This window comes from Rhagoletis zephyria, unplaced genomic scaffold (assembly GCF_001687245.7).
Source record: "Rhagoletis zephyria isolate East Lansing unplaced genomic scaffold, Rhagoletis_zephyria_1.1 Rzeph_scaffold_01495, whole genome shotgun sequence".
Classification (NCBI taxonomy): Eukaryota; Metazoa; Arthropoda; class Insecta; order Diptera; family Tephritidae; genus Rhagoletis; species Rhagoletis zephyria.
In genome coordinates, this window is record NW_016158579.1 from 9,733 (window position 1) to 17,061 (window position 7,329).

Consider the following 7,329-nt stretch of genomic DNA (forward strand, 5'->3'; position numbering starts at 1 on the left):
AAAAAAAAATCCCTTTGTGTTGTGAACGCTATGATCCTCCACTTGAGGTACTGTTGAGAAACAACGTTGGAGATTTGAGAAATACCTTAGTTCTCAACTTAACCTTAAGTTGAGCTCAAACCTAAATGTTTATTGGGGATGCTCAAATGACTAAAAAGCCATAGGTCTGACCTTTAATATGATAAGGATTACGTAACTATCTGAGATTCAAATGCTTATAAAAAACAGGGTGCTTTAAAAAAAAATAACAATATTTTGATCCGATTCGGCTGGCAGCCACGTTTTTACAAAACAGAATTTTGTTAAAAATTTCCATTCCCGAAAAATAATAATTTATTTTCTACTAGCTTATACCCGCGGGTTTCACCCTGCGCTTTCATACAAATATGAAAAATAATTTAATGATGTTAGATTTTATTTCTGTGCCAATTTCGTTATAGCTCGTTATTTTTTATGCGCGCTGGCATACGAAAGATATCAATCCCTGTAAATTTACCTTAAAATGGTTCCTGGTATACGACGCGTGAACGTGTAACCTTCTTGGAGGTTCCACGGCGGGTTCTAATTTTTCCAACTCAAATTAGGTAACCTGGCCTTGATAAAATATCACTTCTCATTACTGAAGCAAATGCCTCAAGAGAGCTTTAGATGATAAGGCCGAACCCGGCTCTCCCTTTTCCATTTAATGAAATTTATTCTGTCAGTATGGCACTTATAAAATAAATCTCCATAACAAATTTAAAATACTTATTATGTATTAAGAAGTTTTTAGTATGTATGGGAGGCGACATGCCTCCTTTTTTAATAACTCACATTTTTTCCATGAGCAATTTATACATTTTGTATACACAACTCCATACCAAGTTCCAGTATTCTTCCACAAACACTTTCAGGGATATGTGGCAAGAAAAAGTAAATTTGTACTGGAAGTGCCACGCCCCTTTTTCTTATAACCATACCAAGTCCCAGTACTCTACCATGAACACCTCTAGAGATAAGCAGTATAAAACAGTAAATTTGTACGGGAGGACCATGTCCCCTTTTCGAATAACGCAAATTTTTCTCCATGAGTATGGAATTAATTTTGTATACACATCTCGGTGCCAAGTTCCAGTCCTCTGCAATAAACACCTCCAGAGATATGCAGCATTGAAAAATCAATTTGCATGGGAGTTGCCACACCACCTTTTCCAATAACTCTCATTTTTCTCCATGAGCATGGTATTAGTTTCACATACATATACGTAGCCTGTTTTTCAGCCTAGCTCATAAGCTATCTGTGTGAAAACTTCCATGCAAATCAGTTCACTCATTTCCGCGTATTAATTAAACTAAACATTTCTAACAGGTGGCAACTCTTAAAAAAAGTAGCCTACTTTCTAACCTAGGTCATAAGCAATCTGTGTGAAAAATTTCATGCAAATCCGTTTAGTCGTTTCCGCGTGTTAATTTAATAAAACTTTTTTAACAGGTGGCAACTCTTCCAAAAAATTAGCCTATTTTCCACTGTAGGTCATAAGCTATCTGCTTGCAAAATTGTATGCAAATCCATTCAGTCGTTTCCGCGTATTAATTTAATGAAACTTTTTAACAGGTGGCAACTCTTAAGAAAAGTAGCCTATTTTCCAATTTAGGTCATAAGCTGTCTGTGTGCAAATTTTCATGCAAATCCATTCAGTCGTTCCCGCATATTAAAAAAATTAAACTTTTTTAACCGGTGGCACCTCTTAAAAAAAATAGCCAATTAACCAATCAGGCCCATAAGCTATCTTCGTACAAAATTTCATGCAAATCCGTTCAGTCGTTTCGGCGTGATGATTTCCCAAACATCCAAACATACAAACTTTCACATTTATAATATTAGTATCTATTTAGCTTTAGAAAGTATTAAAAATTAATTACAAAAACTCAAATCGAAAAACGCTGATGAAGTTACAGATTGCCCACGTTCTGAAACGGACAATGAGAATGAAGAATTCTTTTTAAAAATCTTTAGAACAAACTGATATATGTATCTGGTTTGGCTTGTAAGAACTGTTAGAGTTAGTTTTTCCAAATCACTTCAATTCACTTTGGTTATCTGTGAGTTCTACTCCTTGGCCCTTACTGCTTCCTTTATTTATAAGGGCCCCACGTTGGGCGCCATTTGTGACGAACCCGGTTTATCCGGTATATAGCTGGGCTGTGGCTCAGTCGGATGTTGGGTTCCCCTATCCAAACATTTAAATAAATACGCGAGTGATTCTTATAGTGACGCTTCTTTATTTCGCTATTTAGTTGGCAGCGTTTTCACGATATACCCTATAACGTACTTTCTTGGCAGCGTTTTCACGTCACACCAATATAACGTATTGCCTTGGCACCGTTTTCACGTGACACCATATACCTTAACTACTTACTAAGCAACTTAGTTTTCACAATCGTTGCTTAGCCGTTCCAATCTGCGTTTGCACGATCGACTGGAGTATACGGCTACTCTACCAGAAGTGATTTCTATTTCCATTTGCTGCTCTATTTATACTGTCCTGCATGCTTATTCCCTTTTGCTTGTTCATTACGCAGTACCTATGTACTGCAATGCCATAGCCAATTACAATACTCCGTATTTGTAAATAAGTATATATTTTTCCGCCGGGATTACAAAATCTATTATATTTTAAAACGTCCACCAAAATATTTCGGAAAAATATAAAGGATTAAGCGAGCTGGACCGATTTGAAAACACCTCCAAAAATTAAGTTTTTTATGAATAAAAATAGTTTCTTAAAGAACTTTTTGAAAAAAGTCCCCTCAGATGACAAATTAGATTAAGCTTAAAAAATCTGCATACAAATATTTGAAAATCTTTTCAACAGAATCGTAAGAATGAGATTTTTGATGCTGTTTTTTTACTTCTTTCAAAGATTGGTTTAGGAAAAACTTGAATAACTGGGCCAAAAATGTTCTGATTTAGAACTTTAGGATCTCAGTAGAAAGGTATTTTCACACTGTTTTTATTTCTGGCCAAATAAACGTCATTCGTGTCCCATCTTGTTTTTTCGAATACCAACACATCTTAATTCAACTTTGAATGAAGTTCGTTCATCATACCTTTCTCTGCCATCCTTTGAATGAGTTTATTAACAAGGAAATAAAAAGGGTGAGAAAATACCTTTCCAATGACATCTCTTAAGTCTAAATCGGAGGAGTTTAGGTGCAGTTATTGAAGTTTTTCCTATACCAATCTTTGAAAAAAGTTAAAAAACAGCATCAAAAATCTCATCATTACGATTCCGTTCAAAATTGTTTTTTATATTTTTTTAATATTTTTATGCAAATATTTTAAGCTTAATCCGTTTTGTCATTTGAGGGGTTTTTTTTAAAAAAAAAAAGGTATTTTCAAATCGGTCCAGCCCGCTTAATTCTTAATATTTTTCCGAAATATGTTGGTGGACGTCTTAAAATATAATAGATTTTATAATTCCAATGGAAAAATAGTACCGATTTTTTTTTGTATGGGGAGTGATGCAGTCTAATGTACATATATATAAATATAAAAATTCAACAATTCATATCAGTACAATTCAATTCTATATACATATGTGCATACGCGAACTTCTGTAGAGCGGTAGGCCGTCAATATTTACATCCACAAGCGCCAGCCAACTTTCCCAACTGTTTTTTGACCCCTATGTTACTGTAATGGCCGGTAGGAACTATCTCAATTACGGCACGTTTCCTACAATTTGCAAAAAGGCTGTCGGCAACACTGGCCACTCAAAGGGACATTTTCTATTACAACACAATGGCAACGCCATTCCCCTTTGAAAACGATTGTCAACGTCAGCTCTAGTTATTAGTTTCAAAGAAGCCGCGACAAAAACACCAATTGTAAAACGAAGCCGAACGAAGTCTAAGAACGAAAACTGAAATTTTGTCTGCTTTATATTTCTGGCCGCGAGCCATAGTTTTTGTGAATTTAAATATACAACTTAAAATTAACTCGCTTGTTTCGTTTTTCTGACATAAGTTTTTACAATTGTTTTATCGTGGTTGTGTGAAGCGTTTGCAATTCCGCCATATTGCAACATACGCTTTTCAAGAGTCTTCATGNAAGGCACTGTGTTAATTTTGATCGCAAATGGTTCTCGTTATATATATTTGCAAGCTTCTCAGCTAATAGTTGCGCATCTATTGCTGACTGCGCACTTGGCTCTTCCACTGATTCTATTGCATTCCCACCACCTCAACTTTCACTTAAACCACTTAACGTTTCGATATAAACATCGGCCTGCCTTTTAATGAATCTTCTGATATGCCGCTTACTCATTTTATAAAATATTTTATTAATAATCACTTTTCACTTCTTTTCGCTTTAAGTTATCTGCACGCTTTACTAGACATGTGCGCAAACAGCTGTTGCTGGAGAAAGCCGACTTTCGGTATGTTTAACGACATTTTTGTCAAAGTTGATAATTATGACATTTGACCAGTTTTGTTACACAAATACTCCCACGACCACAGGCAAAATATTGCCTACAATTTGTCATTTTGTTTGCCAGATATACGTTTTATCGGTGCACATACACAACATTCGCAAAAGCTCCGCATTGATTATTGCGAATGCGAAAGCGAATGCGAATGTTAAAATTAATGCGGAAGTTCCGCAGTTGCGAATGCGAATATTCGCAACAAACCCTGATAGAGACACAGAAGCCCAGAAATTAAGAACTGTGAAAGTGATCAAACATTCCTTACCAATAAGAGGGTAACGTGAAACAATGGAACATAAGAGGGGGGAGGGGGAAATGGTGAAAACAAAGTGGGTGTACAATTTAAATAAAGAGGAGGTTGTGACCTATACGACGGAGTTCGGCCTTGACAATTCAAGGACCGTCGAGGAACTGCGTAAACGCCTCTATACATTTGTACAAGAGGAAAGGGAGACTGAGAACTATCGCGATCGGGTCACTGATTTAGCGGTTAAGCATACGAGGTCTACAAGCGCGGGGAACGCACCAACACCGACTACATAACAACCCATCAACGACGACAGCACAAGAGGAACGCCGAACGTGCGAATGTATCCAGTATACGTCGACTCACAACGATCCGCCCCAACTATCATGGACCGCGTACGCAAATGGGGCTTCAAATACGATGGTGGCAAGGACCGGCTGGGTTTCATGAACGCGTCGAGGAATTAGCAGACGGGTACGAGATAGAAAGAGACACACTTCCACGAGCATTACCCGAGTTATTTAAGGATAGAGCTCTCATCTAGTTACGAAACAATCACGGCCACTGGAGAGACTGGGAGACGTGTAAGCGAGATTTCCTGAAGTTTTTCTTGAATTCCTGTTATTTTGAAAGACTCGATGATGAGATACCGCAGCGTGTTCAAAGGCCCAAAGAGGCATTTAAAGACTATGTACTAGCGCTACAAGGGCTAATGCGTCATTCCGACTATACGGAGGCACTAAAGCTTCGACGCATCCATAAGAACTGCCGAAGCGATTAAACAAATCGAATTCAACACTCTTGGAGAGTTTGTAAGTCTGGCAGAAGACTACGAGAATATTGTAGCAGAGAAGGAGTTGCAACGAGCATTGCCCCGCGAAATAACCCCGATACTAAATGAAGAGCGCAGCTATACTTTCCGAGAGGAGCAGCGAAGAGAGAGGTATACGATGTCAGCGAGACGGTACGATGGAGACGATTATGTGTCACCTACGGGACAACAACGTAAAAACGAAGAATCAAGCCGAGTAAACCCACGAACGGTGTGCAGACGATGCGGCGAAGATGGACATTTCGCCTACGAATATCGCCACAATATCCAGCAATTCTGTTGGACGTGTGGTCGGCGGAACATTTGAACATCAGACTGTTGCCGCGGGCAACAGGGAAACGGCCAAGGACCCCATTCGCAACGAAGAGTTGGGTCTCCAGTATCGCAACCTCAGTCAATGTAACACCAATGCTTAAGCAAGCGGAAGGGCGAGTAATAGCCAGAGCAATAGTTGATGGTAGAGCAGTAATAGCAGCGGTTGATACGGGAGCAACCAGAAGTTTTGTAAGCATTAGAGCAGCGAACACCCTGGGAATAGAGCTGTCACGAAGAATGAACAAAAGAGTGGTGATGGGGGATGGCAGACCAATAGCGGTCACAGAAGCGATTGAGGCGGTGATCAAGAGCATAGGAGCGAGTTACTCGTCGATGACATGGTCCTTGGGACTGACTACCTGGTAAAGGCCAACACAACAGTGAGCTCCGGATGGCAGACATTGACGATGAAGGCAGAGGACGATATTCGAACGAAGGCTGCATGTACCACGATGTTAGAAGTGCGCGAGGTAGAGAGAGCTGAGGAAGGCGAAAAGGCCGCAAATGAACGGCCCACATCCACCGAGGATACAACGGGAGTCAAAAATTTCTTAAAGAAGGAGTTGCTCGCATTCGAGAAGATAACGGGGACAACAAACATCGCCGCCCATAAGATTATAATGCAAGATGATCGACCCATAAAACAGCGCTACATTCCCAGCGCCAGGACGCGGTCTGTTCCAGTGACGCGTAATGCCGTTCGGGCTACATTCAGCGCCTGCGACGTTTCAACGAGCGCTGGACAAAGTCATCGGACCAGAATTGGAACCGCATGCGTTTGCTTATCTGGACGGCATAATCATCACGAGTGCGACGCTAGACCAACACATGGGACACCTGAAAGAAGTGTTTCGACGATTGCGGCAGGCGAACCTCAAGATCTACTCAGAGAAGTGTGAGTTTTTCTAAAAGAGTCTGAAATACCTGGGTCATGTGGTGAGCGAAGAAGGGATTCACACCGACCCTGACAAGATTAAGGCGATTAAAGAATTGACACCGCCAACAAACACACGTTAATTACGGCGCTTTCTGGGCGTAGCGTCATGGTACCGGCGATTTGTTCCAGATTTTTTGCACATTGCACACCCTCTGACGTCATTACTGAAGAAAGGAAGCCGATGGAAATGGGGCAATGAACAGCAGACGGCCTTCGAAAAATTAAGGAGCGCACTAACGGAAGCACCGGTATTAGCCTGTCCAATTTTTTCCCAGCACTTCACGCTACAAACCGATGCCAGCGATTTTGGACTAGGTGCAGTACTGACACAGGAGTTAGATGGCGCAGAGCAAGTCATAGCCTACACTAGTCGACGGCTGAACAAGGCAGAGCAAAACTACTCGGCGACTGAAAAGGAGTGTCTGGCCATTGTGTGGGCTATACGGAAAATGAGACCGTACCTGGAGGGTTACGCATTCACGGTTATCACCGACCACCTGTCCTTGAAATGGCTGAATGCGATCGA

General features: G+C 40.4%; 1 long non-coding RNA gene across 2 annotated transcripts in view; it reads left to right on the forward strand.

The window, feature by feature from the left end:
* Positions 1-4,346: 4,346 nt before the first annotated feature.
* Positions 4,347-7,329, forward strand: part of LOC108364207 (uncharacterized) — a 13,355-nt gene continuing 10,372 nt past the window's right edge. Inside the window, exon 1 of one of the 2 annotated variants that reach the window (XR_001847723.1) lies at positions 4,347-4,421. This is a non-coding gene — a long non-coding RNA (uncharacterized LOC108364207). The remainder of the gene's footprint in view (positions 4,422-7,329) is intronic. The other variant, XR_001847724.1, reaches the window with a different exon arrangement.